General features: G+C 44.6%; 1 protein-coding gene across 2 annotated transcripts in view; it reads right to left on the bottom strand.

The window, feature by feature from the left end:
* The window catches only part of AUTS2 (activator of transcription and developmental regulator AUTS2), a 1,924,915-nt gene that overhangs the window by 826,663 nt on the left and 1,072,878 nt on the right, over positions 1-25,374 (bottom strand). The window lies entirely within an intron of this gene.

Below are 25,374 nucleotides of genomic sequence, written 5' to 3'. Positions count from 1 at the left end.
GGCCGAGGGTCACCCCCAGAGCGGCGGATGATCTTTGACCACTCCCAAAGACACCATCTTTGTTCTGTTACTCTGGGGAGATGTGGTCGGACGTTCTGGAGGTCCTAGGCGCGAAGCGGATCCCCGGAGAAGCAGCATCCTATTCAACAAATGCGTATCTTTTGCATGAACTCATCCTTGCTTGGCGGGGCTGGGTGGTGGTTGGGCGTGGGGAGGGGACCGGGGGGTGACACACACTCCGGGGGTGCCCACCAGCATTAGCAGACAAAGTCTATGGTCCGATGTGAGCCCCACAAATGAGCCACATTAGACCGTCATGAAAACACCACCCTGGTTATCCAGCAGGATACAGGTTTTTTTATATATATACGAGTTAAGTAGTTTCATATTAGTAGATAAGAGTGTGAGGGGATTAGTTGGGGGGAGGGTAGTAGTAAATTAATAGAAACACACACCATAGATCCATCACAAATATGCAAGCACTGCTGGGATAGGCAAACATACTCAATGGCACAATCGGAGGGGCAACCCATCGGAAGACCAACGAGCAAGACTGAGACACAGAAGCAGACCCACTCCACGCTCTCTCATGACACCACAAGATAACCACAACAGTAATCAATACGACATAATGACATGGAATGTGAGGGGTATGGGCACAAGAAATAAAAGAGCTCGCATCCACGCACGCCTCAAGCGACTGGGAACACACATCACTATCCTCCAAGAGACACACTTACTGGAACCAGACTTGCAGGAGCTCCGTGCGAAATGGGGCGGAAAACTGGTAGGCACAACATACTCCGCGTTCGCACGGGGAGTATTGATATGGATTGCAGGTAGAGTCCCATTTCACCAAACAGCACATAGAGTAGACCCAGGAGGTATTTTTGTGGTAATGGAGGGCCAGCTAGACGGTAGACAACTTTCAATAATAGGTATATACGCTCCAAATAGTGGCACAGCAGGATTTTTGGGCACCCTCACACTGACATTACTAACAAACCCATCAGCTCCGGCAGTTTGGGGCGGGGATTTCAATAGTATACTAGACACCACTATGGACAGATTCAGCGCTCAAGCGAGCGCAATAGCAAGGAGAAACATTATAACCCCACTGCAACACTGGGCGGGCGACCTGAGGCTTTATGACATATGGCGCACAAGACACCCCCTCCAAAGGGAATATTCATTCTACTCAGCCCCTCATAGAACACATACTAAAATAGATATGATGTGGGGCACCCAGGACATAGTCGCCTTAGTAACTGGAATGGAATACCTAGCGAAAACACTCTCAGACCACTCACCGCTGAGAATATCACTAGGCTGGGGCAGGAGTCGACGGGAGATCCCAAACTGGCGATTACAAGTAGAGGCGCTTCAAGACTCGGCTTTTGTGGACACGTTAAACACCACACTACGGCAGTACTGGGAAACAAACGATCTAACTGCAAACTCACGGGCCGTGGAATGGGACGCACATAAAGCAGTGATCAGAGGGCAGTGCATCAATACAAGCTGGGGAGTAAGGCTCACACTTCACACGGAAATTAATAAAATTGAAAAGGATCTAAGATCGGTGGAAATAGCAACTGCACGGGGGGAAACCCCCTACACAACATTAAAAGCAACCTGCATAAAATATAACAAAGCAGACAGCAGACTTCGGTGTCACAACTATAACTATCACTTAATGCGCTTGCAAACGGAGGGCGACAGGTCGGGCAGAATGCTGGCTTGGTTACTCCGTGAGGATAGACAGCATTCTCCCATTGGAGCCATCCGTGTGGATGCCCACACCATGGCCACCACACAGGTAGAGATAAATGAAAAATTCAGAGACTACTACAAGAATTTATACACCAAGTGCACCTCGTGCACAGCCACACAATTTGAGTCTTTCTTAGGGGGCTCCCCTCTACCGCAATTATCCCAAGTAGACAGGGAGACACTAGAAGCCCCCCTCACAGCGGGGGAAATAGACCTAGCTCTATCACAGATGCCCAGGAATAAATCTCCCGGAATAGACGGCCTCCCAATAGAGTATTACTCCACATTCTCGCCCCGCTTGAAGCCCCAACTACTGAAGGTGTTCGAGGAAGCCTGGACCACCGAATTGCTGCCCCCTTCCCAGACGGAGGCCATGATAGTGGTACTCCCTAAACCGGGCCGCGACCCCATGGACGTCAAATCCTATAGACCACTCTCACTTCTGAACTTAGACTGTAAGATATTGGGTAAAATACTGGCCAATAGACTCGCTCCCATCATTCATACCCTAATCCATGAAGACCAGAACGGCTTCATCCCGAAGAGAAACACTTTTTTAAATATCCGAAGACTCTTGAGTGTAATAGGGGATACTCCCCCTGAAGCATATAACGAAATGGTGATGTCATTAGATATCGAAAAGGCGTTCGATACGCTGGAGTGGGATTTCATCTTGACTACAATGAGACAGATGGGAATAGGTCCTAACTATGTGCGCTGGGTCCGTACACTATACTCCAACCAGCAAGCCAGAGTGAAAACGGGTGCAGTGATCTCTGACAGTTTTCCCGTATCAAGAGGCACGAGACAGGGCTGCCCTCTCTCCCCGATATTATTTGCGATCGCAATGGAGCCACTAGCAGCCAAAGTGCGCTCCATGGCAGATAAATGGGGAATAATCAGGAACGGAACATACCACGCAATCTCGCTATATGCAGACGATGCTCTTATATATACCCGGATGGGCACGGAGTCGTTATCCTCTATAATGGCACTCCTAGCGGAGTTCGGTAGGATATCTGGCCTAGCAGTAAACTGGGACAAATCGTGTGTGTTCCCACTGTCAAGATGGCCACCAGCAAGGCAGGAGGTGGCACCATGTGGGCGCCTGAAATGGTGCTTTGAAACATTTAAATATCTGGGGGTTCACATATACCACAGCACGGAAGACCTCAGAGATGGCAACCTGGGGAGAGCACTAGCCTCCATGAAAAGATCCTTACGCTTCTGGAACAAACTACCGATCTCCCCACCGGGCAGGGTAGCGATCGTAAAACATGCTGATTCTGCCTAGGCTACTATATTACTTCGTGGCACTGCCAATCATCCTTCCACGCAGCTTTTTTAGTAACCTAAATACAACGCTGCTGCAGCTCATATGGGGGGGGTAGCAGAGCACGGGTGGCACTATCTACATTGCAGCTACCGGTGGACATGGGCGGACTGGGGGCCCCCAACTTCGAGCTTTATTACGCAGCGGCGCAACTACAGTGGCTGCAGTTATGGCTCCACAGACCGTCGGCTGCTGAGTCTGCATGGATGCAGAATCAGATAAAAGGAGCTCACCTGTTAACATGGCTTGCAAATAAATACCCCAAAAATGAATCCACCAACCCACTACTGGCTGTGGCACATACATGCTGGGCGAGGTATGTCCAGAAAGGGCATGGGGCGGTCCCATACACCCCGTATGTCCCACTGGAGTATCTCCTAGATCAACAGACACCAACGTTGCACTCATCTCGAGTGTGGTCAGAGGCGGGAATACGGTTGGTGGGTGACTGTTTTGAAGATGGGAAACTAATGCCATTTGAGGCCATCCAAGCCCTTCCGGATGTGAACCCTGGTCAATTTTTATCGTATCACACTATATGCCACGCAATTAAAAAAACTTGGGGAACAGGAGCCCTAGAACCAGAGACGTCCCCCACAATACACCACATACTACAGGATGATGCCCAAACAAAAGCAATCTCTAGGCTATACAAAATACTAAGCAAATCTTCAAAACCCTGCCTAGAAAGAGCCAGGGAGAGGTGGAATACTGTTCTACCTGTCCCGATACCTCAAGAAGACTGGCCGAAAGTACTGAGTCATGCCCGGGGGATATCGAGGAACCCCAGATTCCGGTATACCCAGTTCAACTACATACATCAAACGTATCTGTCACCGGCCAGACTGAAACGCATGTTCCCCGACACAGCACCGACATGCCCTAGATGCACGGAATCAGCTGCCCACTTTTACCACATGGTCTGGGAATGCCCCCGGGTGCAAACAGAATGGAATAGGGTGGTGGAGCTACTATCAGACTGGACGGGACTAGTGCTGGAAGCGGACCCCAGATCTTGCTTACTGGGAATGAGGACAAGGGCAAAAAAACAGAGACACCTACACAAATTTGTAGACCTAGCCTACGTGATGTATAAAAGGCTGATAGCAATGCAATGGAAAGCACCTAACGCCCCGGACCAGAAATCCTGGCATACCCTCACACTGAAGTGGGCCCGCACAGAACACCAGGTGCTCATAAAACTGACACGACAAGGTCAGACACACACGGGGTGCAACACCTGGGAAACACTGGTATCCAAACTCGAAGCGAAAAACAACGACAAACCTCCATGATGGGGCCCCTACATCACTTAAACCACACTCACCGGAACATAACCAGTCGTAACAGTAAAGGTTATGACTAAGACAAGCACACCGTGATGAAGAGCTTACCCCCACACTCCTAAAAAGGGATCAACCCTTATGTGCACACCGACATAGGAGAAATAGTAAAAACACAGGGCACACCAGGTACTCCCACTGCCTACTGATAACGAGCGCAAGAATGCACACCTCAAGTCCCCCCTGGGGAGCGATCATAAACAGCAGATGTCCCATAGCAACCATAGGGGGAGCCTCTCCGATAACCAGCTCAAGCCCAACATTATGTGCAACGCAGCAGAAAACAATAATATTGTAAGTGTTATATGGATAGTTAAGTGTGTAAATGGGGGGGTTTTGGCTGTTTAAACGTAAAATTAATTCAGATAAATGTGATCCTGTAGTAATTCGGACCAACGCTTGTACTGTTATCTGCTATGTAAAACCAATAACAAATTTATTAAAAAAAAAAAAAAACTAGTCTCTCCAAACCACTACTTTATGGCGCATCCTATTCCTCTTTCAAAATACCCCCTACCTCCACTGTCTGACTCATCCCAAAACTTTTACTACTATGAACTCCCAAACAACACTTTCCAAATCTTCCCTCCTCCATACATCCTTTATCCTATTCATCCAACTAGCAGGCTCTCTGACTCATCCTAAACTTGTTTTACTACTACGAACTCCCATATAACCCTTTCTAAAATCTTCCCTCCTCTAATCATTCTTTATGCTGCTCATCCAACTAACAGGCTCATATGTCCACCACTCCCAATTAACAACTTATACTTCCTTCTACTAACCCACCACTAATCCACCTTGGGTTCCAGAGTGGTGAGCTATTCACTGAAAGCGTTTCAACGCTTTGTCAGGTGTAGCTAGCGCTATATAATTACAATTACAATAACAACATCAGGCAAAGGTGGCACAGGCATAGAGGCACTCCTTTCTGGTGGCATTGGCAACCTAGAGAGCAAGGCACATTATGGCCCATTAAAAGACCAAAGAGACTTCTAATGTTGGATGACACAATAGAATACACTCAAATACACCATAATATACCCACTTACAACAAAAAACACATTGCTTGATAAGCCCCAGGCATTTTCTTAAAATGTATGAGAATATCTCACGCAATATGTCAAAGACTCAAAAACAGTAAGGTAAATCTACCGGCCCTATGCCCAGCAACTGAAATCATTTGCTAATCAGAATGGTACTACTCAATGCAGCAATCTAACTGCCCACTCTGTGCCTGCCACTGCCACCCTGAACCTACAGGTCTCATACACTGGTCACTTCTGGATGCACAGCCCAATCAATGTAGTTCATTCTCACTACTTGCTCAGCTTATTAGAGATTGTGAAGATCATTTAAGTGCTCAAACATTTAGAAGGTACTCAAAACTGAGATGTGAAACACATTGACCACAATGAACTAGACTCTCCGCTCTGTCACTAATAAACTTCTCTCCAAAGACCCTAGTGAACAATTATATTTCTACAATGAAGATTTACTTTAGATATTTTATAAACCTGCTCCTGACAAAAATAAATAAAACAATCCTAAAAGAGACTGCACATTGGTTCAACAGAGACAATAACACTCAGACAAAATTCATGCATGCCAAAGAGAGTACATGGAGGAGACTTTCTTCTGTTACTCATCTCTCAGCTGTAAGTAAAGAAAGAAAAGAGTACAAAGCACTATTTTCTCTGTTTCAAACTCCAGAATGCTATCAATAATCCTAAAGCGCTTTCCAAATGACTTTTGACCAGTCACACATGGCTAAAATATACTTCATCTGATTCTCTTAATAGTAATAATGTAGCTAATCACTTCTCCCAAAAATACAAAATCAGTGATGACATTGACTTTCTTGTTATCCTTTGAGATCCTGAAGTTTTTCCACTAGCCAGGAAAACATCTTCAGCACTGTGGTGCTCTTTCACCCCCAATTTAGGATCTCTGTTGATAAATTCATCCCAAAAGCTCTAAACATCCCCCTAGATTTCAGACAAACACCTTACCGCTCTCTCTGGCCAAAGAGAATGCGGATGCCCTCCGGTCCTTGTGCCAGGATGTCATAAACATCCCCTTTTGCATGCAGCTGCTTCCCTGATACAGCTAAGTAGATTCTGTTCAACCTCTTCAAAAAAACAAAGCTTCTGTGATATTCTTAATGACTAGAGACCCATTACAAAGATATCCTTCCCGACTAAAGTCATATCATGTGTGTCTACCAAAGTGGGAAAATTCACAGTGGAAAATCAACTAGTGCACCAACTTGGGTTTACATCATAACATAGTGCAGACACTTCCGTTCTGAAGGTCACTGATGACTCCTTCTCACTAGACCTCGTTGACCTATCCATGACACCTTCAAACACAATATCCTCCTTTGCAATTTATGCAATAGGATGGGTATCAAGGGCAAAATAAGCTGCTTTAAAACATACTTGCCCTACAGATCCAAATGAATTAAAAGTGGAACTGTTTTCTGTGCCCACCGCTGTTCCATTGTTCAATTTGGAGTATGGCAAGAGTCAATACTAGCAACCCTGCTGTTCAACCTGTATGTGAAACTATTTGTTTCAATCTTTTCTAAAGTAGGTATTGAAATTCATCAGTATGCAGAGTATACACAGCTGCTTTGGACGATAGAAAGTTCTGATGACTTTTACACTCTAGCTAAATGTATATCTGACATGTGCTCATTGATGTCACAAATGAAACTTGAGCTGAACCCTCAAAAGATTGAATTTGTCCTAATATCCCTGAGCATATCTTATGATCTCCCTCCAAAATATACTGATAAATTACAGGCCCTAAACATCATCCCTAAAATTGTATATTACGCTACACACTGGGCTTCACATTAGATTGATTTCTCAGTTTTCACCTTATCACCAAAGAAATCACTTAAATGCCAAATTATAAGTAGAACTGCTAACAAATGTCATAGATTTAATGTTTAAACATGAGTGGTGATATCCCGCTTTGAGTATAGTGACCTAATCACTCTAACTCAATCCCACCCCATGTTTCTCAAAGCAGTACCCTCAAAGGCTACGCACATTACCCATATAAAAACATTTGACATAATAACTTCTGCTTTGAACTGTCTCAAAGGTTTAAAACTTGAATATTGGTCCACCTGAAAACCTACTTGCATTGCATGCAAGACCATTTTAACTCCCTCTGTCTCGCACGAAAATTTGAACTGTCTGACAAATCAGAATGCTAAGACATATATCAACACAAATTCTCATACCTTTTAATTCCACCCTCAAACACAAAAGCTCAGGAAATACACCAAGATTGTGTAATACATTACCCACTCACATATGGATTGCCCTTTTGTTGCAAATCTTAAATCCTAAATAAAAGGTGGACCTTCTACTTAGCCTCACATCTCGCACTTTGCAGGTTTTCAGACAAAATCAACCAAGCATAGACTGATGGAAGCCATAAATTAGAGCATCAACCTTTAATAAGCCAACAGATTGATATCAATACAGAGAACTGACAAGAACGCATCAGATCATCACCCTCCTTGACCATTCCTTTCCCCATGTCCTGGACCACCCAGACCATGAGATTTTAAGCTACTAAAAGTTACTGTTCCTCTGAAAGGAGATGGTGAAATTAGATGGCCTCTGATAGGAAATTTCCTCAGTGTTGTGCTAGTGGGATGTGGTGCATTCTTGTGATCCTTTGTCCACAAAGAGATTGAGAACCCCATTCATAAAACCATAGTAATGTACCTACGTAATAGATGATCCACAATAACCCATCTCAGTGATGATAGACAACAGCTGTTCAGTGATTTTGATGAGTGAGAAACATTATCCTTATTTGGGAGGGAATGGGGTGCGACAGTATGAATATCTTGCATACCTGAGGGCAACATAAATACCCCATACAAATGCCCACTGTCAGTGGAAACCCCTTTTGCTGAGGACCTGTAATTTTGCCCTCATCATACATGGAACAGACTTTCTGGGTTTTAATGTCTTAATTAATGGAGAAAATATGTGGCGCCTTACACATTTGTCAAGTGAAAACATTGGTATAACAGTAAAGCAGTTTAATTAAAACTATGATGAGACATATATATGATTTTTCTGAATGAGAAAAAGACACAAAATTTATTAGATCCATAGAGATTCCTGAATCACACTGAACTGCCTCCAAGTCAACATCAGGACCTGCTTGGGATGATGGACGAAGAGATGAGAGCTGTACTTCCTTGACTGAGCATTTTATGTGTACCAAACCCTACGACTGGGCTTCCTTTCTGCCTAAATGAGATAGGCATGATACACCATAATTAATGGACGTATAGCCCTCAGGTACCCAAGTGGAAAAAAAACATCCACCTAGAAAATTCTTGCTGTTTGGTTTTAGTAATTTATCTCTATTCATAGATTCCCAGCTTTGTCAACATGTCACCACCCACTTCCGACGTACTCAAAATAAATTTCAGAGGCTTCAACTCTGATCGTGGGAATCCATACACCCAGGCATTCCAGACCTCAAACAGTCATGAACAAACAGGTAGCCTTGACTTTGCTGCACTCTTTGAGTTAAAGATGGGTACCCTCATTGTAAGAATAGGCACTATACCCTCACAGATCAATCATTTATAAGAAAATGCATTACTCTACCACTTAGAAAGAATATATAACCATACAGTGGGTTCTAGAGGCCCAGAAATCTACTTGGATTACTTGTATTCGAGAACAGAGAATAGAATTCACTGTTTCCCTGAAACAAGGACTCCAACAAACATATTGTGACAGAGGTGAGCGCGTTTGTTCACTGCCGTTGTTTTCTCCATTCTCCAATCTCGTTTTAAGATTAATGTTTGTATTAAATGCTTTTAGTATTTTAATGAATTGTTTTTACGAATTTGAATGATTAACTGAACTTGAATCTGAAACTGTCATTACTAGATAGATTCGCGCTGCTTTTTGTTTTTTTAATACTCTTACCACTCTCCGCTTGATTATTTTATTCTTAAGGGGCTTCTTTCTCCATTCTGGGGCACAGTTTTTCTGGACGGCGGTCGGGAGGAGGCTTATTACTCTGTCCGGTGGTTTTTACTACTTAGGATTCTTGGGGGCAGGAAGTTGGGCTGACTAGTACCCACTTCCGGTCTGCAGGTCGGCTATTACCGCAGTGTGCGGTATAGTTGTTCTGCCTCTTCTAGGGGGATAAAATGAGGGCTGAAACGCGGCCGCGCAGACAGAGGTGAGCGCGTTTGTTCACTGCCGTTGTTTTCTCCATTCTCCAATCTCGTTTTAAGATTAATGTTTGTATTAAATGCTTTTAGTATTTTAATGAATTGTTTTTACGAATTTGAATGATTAACTGAACTTGAATCTGAAACTGTCATTACTAGATAGATTCGCGCTGCTTTTTGTTTTTTTAATACTCTTACCACTCTCCGCTTGATTATTTTATTCTTAAGGGGCTTCTTTCTCCATTCTGGGGCACAGTTTTTCTGGACGGCGGTCGGGAGGAGGCTTATTACTCTGTCCGGTGGTTTTTACTACTTAGGATTCTTGGGGGCAGGAAGTTGGGCTGACTAGTACCCACTTCCGGTCTGCAGGTCGGCTATTACCGCAGTGTGCGGTATAGTTGTTCTGCCTCTTCTAGGGGGATAAAATGAGGGCTGAAACGCGGCCGCGCAGACAGAGGTGAGCGCGTTTGTTCACTGCCGTTGTTTTCTCCATTCTCCAATCTCGTTTTAAGATTAATGTTTGTATTAAATGCTTTTAGTATTTTAATGAATTGTTTTTACGAATTTGAATGATTAACTGAACTTGAATCTGAAACTGTCATTACTAGATAGATTCGCGCTGCTTTTTGTTTTTTTAATACTCTTACCACTCTCCGCTTGATTATTTTATTCTTAAGGGGCTTCTTTCTCCATTCTGGGGCACAGTTTTTCTGGACGGCGGTCGGGAGGAGGCTTATTACTCTGTCCGGTGGTTTTTACTACTTAGGATTCTTGGGGGCAGGAAGTTGGGCTGACTAGTACCCACTTCCGGTCTGCAGGTCGGCTATTACCACAGTGTGCGGTATAGTTGTTCTGCCTCTTCTAGGGGGATAAAATGAGGGCTGAAACGCGGCCGCGCAGACAGAGGTGAGCGCGTTTGTTCACTGCCGTTGTTTTCTCCATTCTCCAATCTCGTTTTAAGATTAATGTTTGTATTAAATGCTTTTAGTATTTTAATGAATTGTTTTTACGAATTTGAATGATTAACTGAACTTGAATCTGAAACTGTCATTACTAGATAGATTCGCGCTGCTTTTTGTTTTTTTAATACTCTTACCACTCTCCGCTTGATTATTTTATTCTTAAGGGGCTTCTTTCTCCATTCTGGGGCACAGTTTTTCTGGACGGCGGTCGGGAGGAGGCTTATTACTCTGTCCGGTGGTTTTTACTACTTAGGATTCTTGGGGGCAGGAAGTTGGGCTGACTAGTACCCACTTCCGGTCTGCAGGTCGGCTATTACCGCAGTGTGCGGTATAGTTGTTCTGCCTCTTCTAGGGGGAAAAAAATGAGGGCTGAAACGCGGCCGCGCAGACAGAGGTGAGCGCGTTTGTTCACTGCCGTTGTTTTCTCCATTCTCCAATCTCGTTTTAAGATTAATGTTTGTATTAAATGCTTTTAGTATTTTAATGAATTGTTTTTACGAATTTGAATGATTAACTGAACTTGAATCTGAAACTGTCATTACTAGATAGATTCGCGCTGCTTTTTGTTTTTTTAATACTCTTACCACTCTCCGCTTGATTATTTTATTCTTAAGGGGCTTCTTTCTCCATTCTGGGGCACAGTTTTTCTGGACGGCGGTCGGGAGGAGGCTTATTACTCTGTCCGGTGGTTTTTACTACTTAGGATTCTTGGGGGCAGGAAGTTGGGCTGACTAGTACCCACTTCCGGTCTGCAGGTCGGCTATTACCGCAGTGTGCGGTATAGTTGTTCTGCCTCTTCTAGGGGGATAAAATGAGGGCTGAAACGCGGCCGCGCAGACAGAGGTGAGCGCGTTTGTTCACTGCCGTTGTTTTCTCCATTCTCCAATCTCGTTTTAAGATTAATGTTTGTATTAAATGCTTTTAGTATTTTAATGAATTGTTTTTACGAATTTGAATGATTAACTGAACTTGAATCTGAAACTGTCATTACTAGATAGATTCGCGCTGCTTTTTGTTTTTTTAATACTCTTACCACTCTCCGCTTGATTATTTTATTCTTAAGGGGCTTCTTTCTCCATTCTGGGGCACAGTTTTTCTGGACGGCGGTCGGGAGGAGGCTTATTACTCTGTCCGGTGGTTTTTACTACTTAGGATTCTTGGGGGCAGGAAGTTGGGCTGACTAGTACCCACTTCCGGTCTGCAGGTCGGCTATTACCGCAGTGTGCGGTATAGTTGTTCTGCCTCTTCTAGGGGGATAAAATGAGGGCTGAAACGCGGCCGCGCAGACAGAGGTGAGCGCGTTTGTTCACTGCCGTTGTTTTCTCCATTCTCCAATCTCGTTTTAAGATTAATGTTTGTATTAAATGCTTTTAGTATTTTAATGAATTGTTTTTACGAATTTGAATGATTAACTGAACTTGAATCTGAAACTGTCATTACTAGATAGATTCGCGCTGCTTTTTGTTTTTTTAATACTCTTACCACTCTCCGCTTGATTATTTTATTCTTAAGGGGCTTCTTTCTCCATTCTGGGGCACAGTTTTTCTGGACGGCGGTCGGGAGGAGGCTTATTACTCTGTCCGGTGGTTTTTACTACTTAGGATTCTTGGGGGCAGGAAGTTGGGCTGACTAGTACCCACTTCCGGTCTGCAGGTCGGCTATTACCACAGTGTGCGGTATAGTTGTTCTGCCTCTTCTAGGGGGATAAAATGAGGGCTGAAACGCGGCCGCGCAGACAGAGGTGAGCGCGTTTGTTCACTGCCGTTGTTTTCTCCATTCTCCAATCTCGTTTTAAGATTAATGTTTGTATTAAATGCTTTTAGTATTTTAATGAATTGTTTTTACGAATTTGAATGATTAACTGAACTTGAATCTGAAACTGTCATTACTAGATAGATTCGCGCTGCTTTTTGTTTTTTTAATACTCTTACCACTCTCCGCTTGATTATTTTATTCTTAAGGGGCTTCTTTCTCCATTCTGGGGCACAGTTTTTCTGGACGGCGGTCGGGAGGAGGCTTATTACTCTGTCCGGTGGTTTTTACTACTTAGGATTCTTGGGGGCAGGAAGTTGGGCTGACTAGTACCCACTTCCGGTCTGCAGGTCGGCTATTACCGCAGTGTGCGGTATAGTTGTTCTGCCTCTTCTAGGGGGAAAAAAATGAGGGCTGAAACGCGGCCGCGCAGACAGAGGTGAGCGCGTTTGTTCACTGCCGTTGTTTTCTCCATTCTCCAATCTCGTTTTAAGATTAATGTTTGTATTAAATGCTTTTAGTATTTTAATGAATTGTTTTTACGAATTTGAATGATTAACTGAACTTGAATCTGAAACTGTCATTACTAGATAGATTCGCGCTGCTTTTTGTTTTTTTAATACTCTTACCACTCTCCGCTTGATTATTTTATTCTTAAGGGGCTTCTTTCTCCATTCTGGGGCACAGTTTTTCTGGACGGCGGTCGGGAGGAGGCTTATTACTCTGTCCGGTGGTTTTTACTACTTAGGATTCTTGGGGGCAGGAAGTTGGGCTGACTAGTACCCACTTCCGGTCTGCAGGTCGGCTATTACCGCAGTGTGCGGTATAGTTGTTCTGCCTCTTCTAGGGGGATAAAATGAGGGCTGAAACGCGGCCGCGCAGACAGAGGTGAGCGCGTTTGTTCACTGCCGTTGTTTTCTCCATTCTCCAATCTCGTTTTAAGATTAATGTTTGTATTAAATGCTTTTAGTATTTTAATGAATTGTTTTTACGAATTTGAATGATTAACTGAACTTGAATCTGAAACTGTCATTACTAGATAGATTCGCGCTGCTTTTTGTTTTTTTAATACTCTTACCACTCTCCGCTTGATTATTTTATTCTTAAGGGGCTTCTTTCTCCATTCTGGGGCACAGTTTTTCTGGACGGCGGTCGGGAGGAGGCTTATTACTCTGTCCGGTGGTTTTTACTACTTAGGATTCTTGGGGGCAGGAAGTTGGGCTGACTAGTACCCACTTCCGGTCTGCAGGTCGGCTATTACCGCAGTGTGCGGTATAGTTGTTCTGCCTCTTCTAGGGGGATAAAATGAGGGCTGAAACACGGCCGCGCAGCGGTCGCGCGCAGCGGGCGCGCCGCTGGCGCGCCAAAGGCGCGCCAAAGGCAAGCCCATCTGCGCCCGTCCGCGCCGGTACGGGCCGGAGGGCCAGGGACCTTATGTCTTGCACTTCTAAATACAGGTATACTATTACGGAACTTAAGAATTTGGCAGGCCCCCGATGTATGAACACACTCAATATGGATGCTGCTCATACCTGGAAATGCGCACAGTGTAATTGGAGTACATTAACTTCTTCTGTGACGGGAAGGCAGACTACTCAGGGAGTGTGGGGAGGAGGAGGCAACAACATAGTACACGCCTCAGGCAAATGTACTAGTAACTTTAAATCGACGGGCACTTTTGCCCTTATTAATGTTAGATCCCTCCCCAAACACAAATTTGAAATTAATGAACTAATTTCCTCCCTGAATATTGACTGCCTTTTCCTGACAGAAACCTGGGCAAGGCCAGACTCTGATCCCGATTTTATTGCGGCGGCCCCCATGGGCTTTTCCTTCTATAGAGTGGATAGGAATACAGGCAGAGGAGGTGGCTTGGCTATAATATGTAGATCTGAGCTCACTTGTACCTGGAATAATGCTAGTCATATGCCGGAGGTCTGTGAAATTATGGCATTTAAACTCTCTTTAGGTAAATCCCTTATTTTTGAAGGCTTGTTAATCTATCGACCCCCCGGCCCCACTTCCAAGTTTCTTTCAAATTGGACTTCCTTATTGGAACCGTTAATGATGGCCTCTACTGCCATCATTCTAGGGGACTTTAATATTCATTTTGATAATATGACGGATCCGCGGGTGGTGGAATTCCTTAATTGGATGGCGGTCCTGGATTGGGTCCCTAAGAATGGGATGGCCACTCATAGAGCCGGCCATACCCTAGATGTGATTTTTGCCCACTCCGAGGTTGAAATTAATCTCCTAACATCCCCATTAGAATGGACGGATCACTTTCTCCTGACATTTACATTTTTGGTCAGGCAGCAGCCGTCGATATCTACTCCCCAGAACAAATGGTTGAGACCATGGAAAAATATTAAATCAGAACCTTTAGCAATCACATTAAGGCACAATTGGAATGACCCTAAGGTATCCACTCTACCCCCTCTTGCTAGATTTAATCAGGGCATCATTCAGGCAATGGACTCGCTAGCTCCGGCGAGGGCTGTGGCTCCTCGCGCTACAAAAAAACTTAATCAACCTTGGTTCTCTAAAGAGCTTAAAATATTACAAAGAAAATATCGGCAGAAAGAGCGCTGCTGGAAACTTAACCCTCGGGATGAGGAGAGAGCGAAACTTAAATCAGCTCTAAAAATTTACAAAGAAGCTTGTTTGACAGCTAAATCGGATTATTTCACACTTAAAATTAGTGAGGCGGCCAATTCCTCTAAGGAACTATTTAAAACTATCACTGCCCTCACCACCCCCCTAGATACTTCTAAAGGTGAAAATTCCCAAGACTTTTGCAACAAAGTGGCCAATTTTTTCGAACGTAAAATTCATAACATCTACTCTAGTTTTGAATCGGACGATGAATATGTTAACCTATCTTTACGGTCAATTGTGCCCCCATGCCAGGGATTGACACCCCATGGGTCGCTGGATGAGCCTCATTTATTATCTAGGTTTAAATTGCCATCTAAAGAGGACATGTACAAGCTTTTACTTGAATGCAAATCTGGCTCCCCTACGGATCCTTGTCCTCCTGCTATCCTGCGACTTGTACCCGACTTAGTGGTACCTATGTTGACCCCTATTTTTCAGGAAGTTCTTATAACAGGTGTGTACCCCAAGGCATGGAAAGAAACTACGATCCTTCCTTTAAAAAAGAAGGAAACTGGCAAACCTGACGATTTGACTAATCTACGCCCTATAGCCCTTCTTCCTTTTGCGGCTAAAATGTTAGAAAAACATCTCAATAAAGGATTAGTTGATTTCCTGTCAGCCACTAAGGGCTTAGACAGTGCGCAACATGGTTTTCGGAAATTGCATAGCACGGAATCGGCTCTCATTGCATCTTCCGACACCATACGCAGATTGGTTGATGAGGGCCAAGGGGTCTTTTTGGTTTTGCTAGATTTATCTGCAGCATTCGATACCATCGCCCCCCATATTCTATTAGATCGTCTGCACCAGGCTGGTGTAAGAGATCAAGCTCTCAAACTGATTGAATCCTTTCTGTCCGACAGGTGGGCTACGGTTAGTAGTGGTGATTTCAGATCCCCAGCTTATCTGCTGCCGTGTGGGGTCCCTCAGGGCTCGTCACCCAGCCCTACGCTGTTTAATGTGTACGTGGCACCGCTGGCAGAATTAATTCGTACTTTCGGCTTCATTCCCACCTTGTATGCTGATGACACTCAGATCATCATCCCCATCGATAATGATTTGGAGAAAGTGGCTACCCGCTTTAATGCTTGTATGATTGCAGTAAACAATTGGATGAGAGCCAATTGGCTAAAACTCAATTGTGAAAAAACGGAAATCCTGTGTTTCGGGGTGAAAAGGGATCTCTGGTCTTCCATGTGGTGGCCGAAAGAATGCGGCACCCTCCCGGAGCCAGGATCCACCTCGAAAAACTTAGGGTTACTGTTTGATGACCAACTGTCATTTAAACCACAGGTTAATCTGATAGTTAAGTCCTGTATGTGGATGCTGAAGAAATTAAAGAAAGTTTTCCCTTTTATTCCACCCTCCTGCAAAATTGCCGCTACTCTGGCTCTAGTCATTTCTAGACTGGACTATGGAAATGCGCTGCTGCTTAACCTGGATAAAGCATCCCTCAACAAGTTACAGGTGATGCAGAACACCGCGGCTAGGCTTGTATTGAAGTTACCTCGTGGGGCCTCTGCTAAGAGCTCCCTCAGAAGCCTTCATTGGCTTCCGGTAGCCCAGCGGCTTTCCTTCAAGGCACTCTGCATCACTCATAAAGCTGTCCATGGGATTGGGCCCAACGCTTTGACCTCCAAGCTACAATTCTATAGGCCTAATAGGCCGCTGCGATCTGCTTCTGCCTATCGAATTCAAACCTTCCGTACTAAGAAGGCGAAATGGGGAGATAAAGCGTTTACCATTGCGGCCGCCAAGATCTGGAATTCACTCCCGTTGAATTTGAGGCAAGAACATAACCATTTAAGATTTAGGAGATTGGTTAAAACGTGGCTCTTCCCGCAATAACTGGGGAGTCCCTTGGTACATGGATTCTGCCCCACCTCAGTCAGCGCTTCGATGCCCACGGGTTGGAATGCGCTTTATAAATACGCAATACATACAATACATACATTGTAGAATAGTGTCATAAAGTATAACCTATTCTTTCCTACCTGTCCACAGAGCACGTTCCCTCCATGGCAATGCCCATTACTAGACCTTATGGTCTCGCGACTAATTGTCCGAGCTCAAAAGGGAGGCAGGGGCAAGTATGAGAGAGTCTACAGACGATTTTCCATCATGAAGCCATGAAGTTTCAAGCGGTTCCTGCTACAAATGTAGTGGTGCTCCTATAATGAACCAAGAGTCAGAGACTGTTCATGACTGTGGTAGAACCTCCCAAAGTCTTTGGTGGTTCAATACTTACTCCTGTCCCTCTTATAACATTAGTGTGCTTATGGAGGGACTTCATAGTAGTAGCCCAGGAACTAGCAACTCTGAGCAAGGGAAAAGAGAGGTCACCCAAGCCACAGACCTATATTTTACTTATTGTCTTTTCACATCACAAACCTACCACAATGAGCACTCTGCACAGGAATATTCTCCCCAAAGTTGTTCATGTAGACACATTGATGGCAATCCTGGCTCACCTCATCTTCCTACACAGCTCTAAGTGGAGGGAATGGAGTTCACTCTGTAAAATTTGAGTGATGGCACTGAAAGTAATCAAGAAGAGAGGAGGAGGGAAGAAGGTGCACTTGAAAGAAACACATTTCCCTATACAAAGTAGAACTTTGTAGAAGAGCAAGTGTCTTTTAAGAGCTGCCAAAAAAAGCACATAAGAGGGTATATCAGTGTTGTATATAGTGTAGTAGTTGAAGTAGAGATAAATGGAAGCAGTACCATGGAAAAAAGTGTGTCATTATTTAGTCCACCTGCCAGCACCACAGTATCTTTTCAACTATCAGGATGATATATTTGTCGTCAACAAACACACAAATAAACATAAAAAAATGTCAACAATATGAGTATATGATGAGTGTAGAAAAATGGAGCTACGAATATCTAAATACTAAGGGGCATATTTGTACTCTGCTTGCTCCGTTTTAGCATAATTTATTTTGATGCTAAAATGGAGCAAACCTAACGCCATATTTATACTTTGACGCTAGACACGTCTAGCATCAAAATATTGGGCTTAGCACCATACTGTGGATGTGGCAAACTACCTTGTGCTAATTAGATGCAAGGTAGGCATTCTCACCCACAATATGACTCTAACCCCTTATCGCCATAACTATACTCCGGCTCAGAGACCACACGCAAGGAGTAGGCGGGCTCAGATAATGTCACTAAGCCTGCTTAGCGCCATTATCTAATGCCTGGATCAGACCAGGCGTAAGGGTGGCTGTGGACCCATTTCCATGGTCAAAGACCATGGAATGGGCCCACAGATGCCCACCCCAAGTCCCAGGAACACCCTCACACACACCAGAGGGACACCACAGAATGGGGGACCCCATCCTAGGTAAGTATGGGTAAGTATTATTTTGTATTTTTAGGTGTGACATTGGGGGGCCCTGGCATGGGCCCCCTGCCTGGCACTTGGTCTAATGGTCTTTCCCAGAGGACACTGGCCCCCTGTGCTTGCCATTGGGTTGATGGGCATGACTCCTGTCTACACTTAGACAGGAGTCATGTTTGTGGCTGCTGGTGCATCAGAAAATGATGCTAGGCTGGTTAGCGCCATTTATTTTACATAACGTAATTTCAGACCCACTAGCGCTATACTCCCTAACGCCATCCCTGACCGGCTAGCGTCTTTTTTCCAGTCGCTAGCCATTCCTTAGCGCCATCTTGCGTCATTGTATAAATATGGCGTTAACATGGCCCTAGGAGTGGCGTTAGCCGGCGTTAAAAATTTTACCGCAAAAAAACCCCCCATAAATATGGGCCTAACTACAATAAGATCCTAGTTAGAATAATATACTTGGATAAGCCTCCATGAAATAAGACAACGTAACAAATGCAAAAGGACTAAACATTGTTAAATTAAGTTCCGTAAGATAAATACATATTTACGTTTATGCAAATGTATGATGAGAGAAGATGCAATAGGTGGTATTAAGAAGACATTTTAAAAAAGACATCTTATGAAAACATGCCCAATTAGCGGTTTCAGTACCTGATTCCAAAACAGCGCACATTTTCAAATTAGGTGAAACGCAATCCTTAACTCTGCTAGGGGGGTGATTTTGATACATCATGTCAGAGATAATTTTGACATCCATGTTTCAACACACTTTCAAGGTGTACGAATTTACAACATTGATAAGCCTACAGTACATTATTGTGACATGACATAGGGGGTGATTCTAACCCTGACGGGCGGCGGAGGCCGCCCGCCAGAGTTCCCCCCTCCAGAACACCGCTCCGCGGTCATAAGACCGCTGCGGTGATTCTGGCTTTTGCACTGGGCTGGCGGGCGGCCGCCAAAAGGCCGCCCGCCAGCCCAGTGCAAAAGAGCCTTCCCACGAGGACGCCGGCTCAGAATTGAGCCGGCGGAGTGGGAAGGTGCGACGGGTGCAGTGGCACCCATCGCGTATTTCAGTGTCTGCAAAGCAGACACTGAAATACAAAGTGGGGTCCTCTTACGGGGGCCCCTGCAGTGCCCATGCCATTGGCATGGGCACTGCAGGGGCCCCCAGGGGCCCCACGACAACCCATACCGCCATCCTGTTCCTGGCGGGAGAACCGCCAGGAACAGGATGGCGGTATGGGCTGTCAGAATCCCCATGGCGGCGCAGCGAGCTGCGCCGCCATGGAGGATTCTAAAGGGCAGCGGAAAACCGGCGGGAGACCGCCGGTTTTCCGCATCTGACCGCGGCCAAACCGCCGCGGTAAGAATGCCCTGCGGGGCACCGCCAGCCTGTTGGCGGTACTCCCGCCAACCCTGGCCCCGTCGGTCCATGACCGCCGGGGTCAGAATGACCCCCATAGTCTTCTTTTGATACGTAACGTTCACGAGACCATGAGGACAAGTAATTACAATTTAGATTCGAAATTTAAAAACATGCGTTCTATGACTGGCTGCTTTGTCATAAATGATTTACAGCGACCTATGCATAAGACTAAAGTCAATATGGGCTACGTCACCAATGGCAGCTCACAGAAAAATAATGTTCCTCCCCTCTATAAAATGGAACAGCCCAGGATCACTGCATAATTACAAAACTGGCAGCTGTGGCTGGGGGAATCTAAGTAATTAGGTTAGTAGTGGATTGATAAATCAGCTACTGAGATAATTAGGTCACGTTCAATTCATTAAAATGTTTCCCCCAAAGGAGGACCCCAGGATTATTTTTTGATGGGAGACTGCTGAAAGCTTTAGTTATATTCTGGAGTTCATTTTGATCATCCAACAGGTTGGAAAGATAGTTCATTTCTTGTGCAGTTACCACTGAGTTGTTCAAGCACAACAGTCACAAGATCAGAAGCGCATGATGACATCATGTCAGTGACATAAAAGGTTCACGAGATGGGTCATTTTGGGGGTGCCAGGCACAATTTCCATTATCCTGGCATAATCTCAGGAGATTTAAGTAATTTTGTGCTACCCATGTGAAATTTTCAAAATGTACGCTATTACGCCATGTCCCACAATCAAGCACCTATCACAGCAAAAGCTTTGCTTGACGATACGGGAACAACCTGAAAGCTCAGAAAATGAGTGTCTGCTCTTTGTGGTGCTTCTATTTTTGCGTGCTAAAGTGTAACACCAAACGCTGATAATGGATTTTGTGTCAATATGCATAATTTTGCATATTTTTTGAAAAATGTATATAGCTATACAAATGTACAAACATTTTGCACACTCCTGTTTGATATAAATGTTTTATAATAAATATAATTTCAAAAATATTATCCCATTGACTGAAGATTTTCTGTTTTTAACTCCAAAAGATATTCCTGTAAACAAAATTTAGGGCACAATATTTATGCCAGATGATACTCCGGCAACTATATTCTTGTGCCACACTTTTCTGTGATTTAAACATACCTACTAATTAAAAAGCCCACTGTTAGAAATGGGGCTCCTGGTTGGCTCGGGTACGGACCTCAGCCAGGCAGGAACCACCACAGTAGATAGGGCAAGGGAGCTATACCCACAAGATAACTCCTGCTCATTCCCTTGGTAGCTTGGTACCAGCAGTCAGGCTTATCCCAAAGGCGATGTGTAAAGCGGCTGCACAACACACACAATCCCAGTGACACAATATATACGCCACAAAGGAAACGCTACAACAGGTTACATAAAAATAAACTGTATTGCACAAAACATCATTAGACCAAACACGACATGTATCAGTAATACCCTGCTACACAAGCAGTTTTCAGAACATCACATAGTTGACTAGTATTCTGCAACACCAGCATTACACAGGTTGTCATTATCACCAAAAATGCATGTCAGAATAAACATATTAGCAGGAATACCAAGACATCATCATGAAGCACATAAAATAAAACATTCCCATGTGGCACCTGTCAGGCACCAACAAATGCACAGGTCATAAACCTTGCTGTCCCGTGCACTCTACACAGATCCTGAAAATATTCTCATCCCAATATATCACACTACTTCAGGCCTGAAAATGAAGTAGAAACACCAAGAGCAATAGACACAAAAGTGAACTGAAGGTCCTAGGGTAACGCCCTCTATATGAAGGCCAGCCCTCATCTGCAGTGGTTCTACAAAATATACGGTACATCCTGTATGAGTATCATAATGGTTGCACATCCAAGTCTCGGACTCTGCCCACAGTCCCAGCACAGCAATTACCAGAGGCAGGTAGTGAAAGCACAACAACGATGGTATGACCCTGCGCTCTTATTAGGATCGGTGCAGTACTTTTTCCCACTTGTGGGGCCTCAGTCAAGGTTTCTGTCCTGCCCGCTAATGTAAAAAAAAATATGCCTCTGAAAGTATGCCACCTCTGGGTCCCCCACGTAGGGCAGAGCTTTAGACAGCCACCCACCTCCATGTGGGAGCGGCTATCAGCAACTGCAGCTACCTCTCTAGCCGTGCTTGTCAGGGGAGCGTGGCAGGGGACCTCGAGGGCCTCCCAGACCACTACCTTCTCCGTGAGGCAGCCCGGCCAGGGGAGGCCTCTGACATCTTTGGCCGCAAGCTGGCTTCTCTGCTCCTTCAGGTGGCCAAAACTTCCAGTACGGAACTCCCGGGCCTGGCGGTGAGCTTTCTCCCAAGTGGATGCCTGCTTCTCCACTCCTTCGAGTGGCCAAAGCTTCCAGCAGGGAACCTCTGGGCCAGGCGGTGCCCTATCTCTTAAATGCATGCCTGCTTGTGCCCAGGGGCACCAAACAGGGTGTGCCTTGATCGCGACAGAGGGGACACGGCTGGTCGGCTTCGTGACACTCTTCAGTCCTCCCAGATGGGGGAAATGGCCCACAGTAGGAGACACACTAACATGAAGATAGCAGGGGCACCCTTCATGTGCTTCTTGTACACTGGTGGCCACGTTCCAACAAGAAAATATAGTGCTCATCTCTCACTAGGATGCATGAAATCAGGGGAGGGGCACACCACCCTGCCCCTGGAAAACGGCATGGAGGGCTCAGAGATGCAGGGGGCCAGCAGCAGGCTAGCACATCAGGGCCTTTGCAGGTAAAGACAGCCACTCTTGTGGCCTAGCAGGTCACAGGTCAGCATGCAGCAGGTCGGTCCTAATGGCGATTCCCCTGGTATAGCAGTCCCTTTCACCGGCATCCGGTACCAAGTCCACACAGTGTCTGACAGCCCCCTGTACTTATACTCATTTTTGCTCACCTTCGATAAAGGATGGCAGGGGGGCTCTAACCACCACTAACCGGTTCCAGGAATGCCCCCTTATCCTCCAGCACTCACTCCAGGCATCAGTAGGGGGTAAACAAGCCCTTTATGTGAGGGCAGGACACAGCCTATACAAATGTAAGTGCTCTTCGCCTCGCCCTCTCCAGCCCAGGAAGACCACCTAGTATGCAGATGCAATCCTGTTACACCTCCACCCTCCCTGTATACTGGCTCTCTGAGAAATATGCACAAAGCCCAGCTGTCACTCTGCCTCAGACGTGGATTAGAGTCAAGCTGCAAAACACCAGAGTCATAAGCACAGAGAAATTATCACTTTCTAATAGTGGCATTTCTATAATGGTAATAAAAAATCCACCTACACCAGTAAGCAGCATTTCTCACTACCATTCCAACCGTACCAAACATGCCCGCGCCACCCCTCATCGATCAGACAATACCACTTACACATAGGTTAGGGCATTTCCAGTGCAATCCTATGAGAGGAGAAGTGCTCACAGTAGTGAGAAACTAAATAGGCTGTTTGTCACTACAAGGACACGTGGTACATAAAAACATTTCCTACCTTTTACTAAAGAGCACCCTGATAATAGGGTTATCAAGGGCCTACATTGGGGTGACTTAGGTGTAGTAAAAAGGAAGTTTAGGCCTTGGCAAGTAATTGGACTTGCCAAGTCAATGTGGCAGAAAACTGTGCATGCAGGCCCGGCAGTGGCAGGCCTGAGACAGGTCTGAAGGGTTATTTCTTTGGGTGGAGCAAGCTGCACTGCAGGACCACTAGTAGCATTCACTTTACACCCTGGGTATAAGGGATACCACTGTACAAGGGACTTACAGGTAAATGAAATGTGGCAATCAGGTGTGAGCCAATCATACCAAGTTTAGAAGGGAGAGCACCTGCACTTTAGCACTAATCCGCAGTGATAAAGTGTCTAGAGTCCTAGAGCCAACAAAATATGAAGAGGAAGGCAAAAAGCTTGGGGATGACCCTGCAAAAAGGGCCAGGTCAAAGCATATCTAACTTAAAGATGTTGACTGAATATTAAATGTCCAAGTTTAAAAAAAAAAAATAATGTTTTTTACAGTATTCAATCAACACTAATTGGCTCAGTTACTTTAAAAGACTTTGGGGGTTATTCCAACTTTGGAGGAGTGTTAATCTGTCCCAAAAGTGACGGTAAAGTGACGGATATACCACCAGCCGTATTACGAGTTCCATAGGATATAATGGACTTGTAATACGGCTGGTGGTAAATCCGTCACTTTTCCGTCACTTTTGGGACGGATTAACACCTCCTACAAAGTTGGAATAACCCCCTAAGTCACACCAGGGTCGCACATTTACTGGATTTGCGCACTCCTTCCTACAATATTCCCCCCTCGGACGGAGAGGTGACATTTGTAGACATCACAAAAAAGACACACATTTTGCTGCTTCCCTCATGGTTGGCAGGCTACCTTACACCCATTACTCTCACTTGCCATATTTATAAACCACATTAATCCCTTGGAGCTGAGAAGGAATTTTATGCTCCACTCGATGAGATTTGTTTCAATTCATATAAATATTATTGCTATTTTTACTACGCACTTTGGAAAATATACATTCTGCCATACATTTAGTGGTGCAGACACTGAACAGCAGTGTATGGATGCAAATCCACTTCACAAAACTATTCAATATTAATGAGCTTGTTATATTAGTATATTATTTTACAGTTAACGAATCCAAATTAAACCGCTTGCTCTATGCACATGAAAACAAGAATCAGAGGTGTAGAAAAATAAATTGTTGCACTACAGTCAGGGGCAAGAACAGGGAGAATGTTGGAGCTCGACAAATAATATTTCCGAGATTTCTACCTGTATATTTTACCCTTGCCATAACTTAAACACAAGATAGACGTTTTTTAATTAAAGGTCAGTGGAGCCTTCAGTTGCCCTAATTTCCATTTAAACAGTGCAAGATTTGCTGAAAGAAATAAAGTTTGTCAGTGAATAATTCTGAGGTCCCCAAGGAAGTCCTTATGCAAATGATCTGCAAGCCTAGACTGAAGAAAGCCCTTATTAATTCGAACATAAAGCAACGCCTTCAGGACAGTCCCAAGACATTCGTTGTTACCAGTCATTTTTGCTATGCAGTAATATTCATTGTTTTATGCAATTATACAGTGTTCCTACAATTAAAATGTATGTTTTTTTTTATCTTGAACACTAAAGCATGGCGCTGCCACATTTTCAATCAAGTTTTCGCCCTCTTCCTTATGGGGTACCACAATGATCTGCTTTCAGCCTTACTCTGTTTAATTTATACATTATCCCCCTCCCTCTCTTAATTACAAGTCACAGAGTAGGTTTTTGCTGCTACCCAATGACACCCAATTATTTTTTTCTTTTCTGCAAGTCACTGGACATCTTCTCTCTTTGCAATCATCTCAAACAATGTCTTTAAGGCATCCATGAATGGATGAAAATTAACAAACTGAAACTAAACACTGACAAAAGAGTGTTTATTTTCCTGGGCAATTCTTCTCCCAAGGCACAGTACTGGCATGGATGAAGCAGCTCTCCTGATCTGTCAAGCTCGCCTTTGACCAACATCTTTCTTTTTGCCCTCCCATCTCCAAATT

Source organism: Pleurodeles waltl, chromosome 3_2 (genome assembly GCF_031143425.1).
Source record: "Pleurodeles waltl isolate 20211129_DDA chromosome 3_2, aPleWal1.hap1.20221129, whole genome shotgun sequence".
NCBI classification, from domain to species: Eukaryota; Metazoa; Chordata; class Amphibia; order Caudata; family Salamandridae; genus Pleurodeles; species Pleurodeles waltl.
This window is presented reverse-complemented; position numbering and strand designations above follow the sequence as displayed.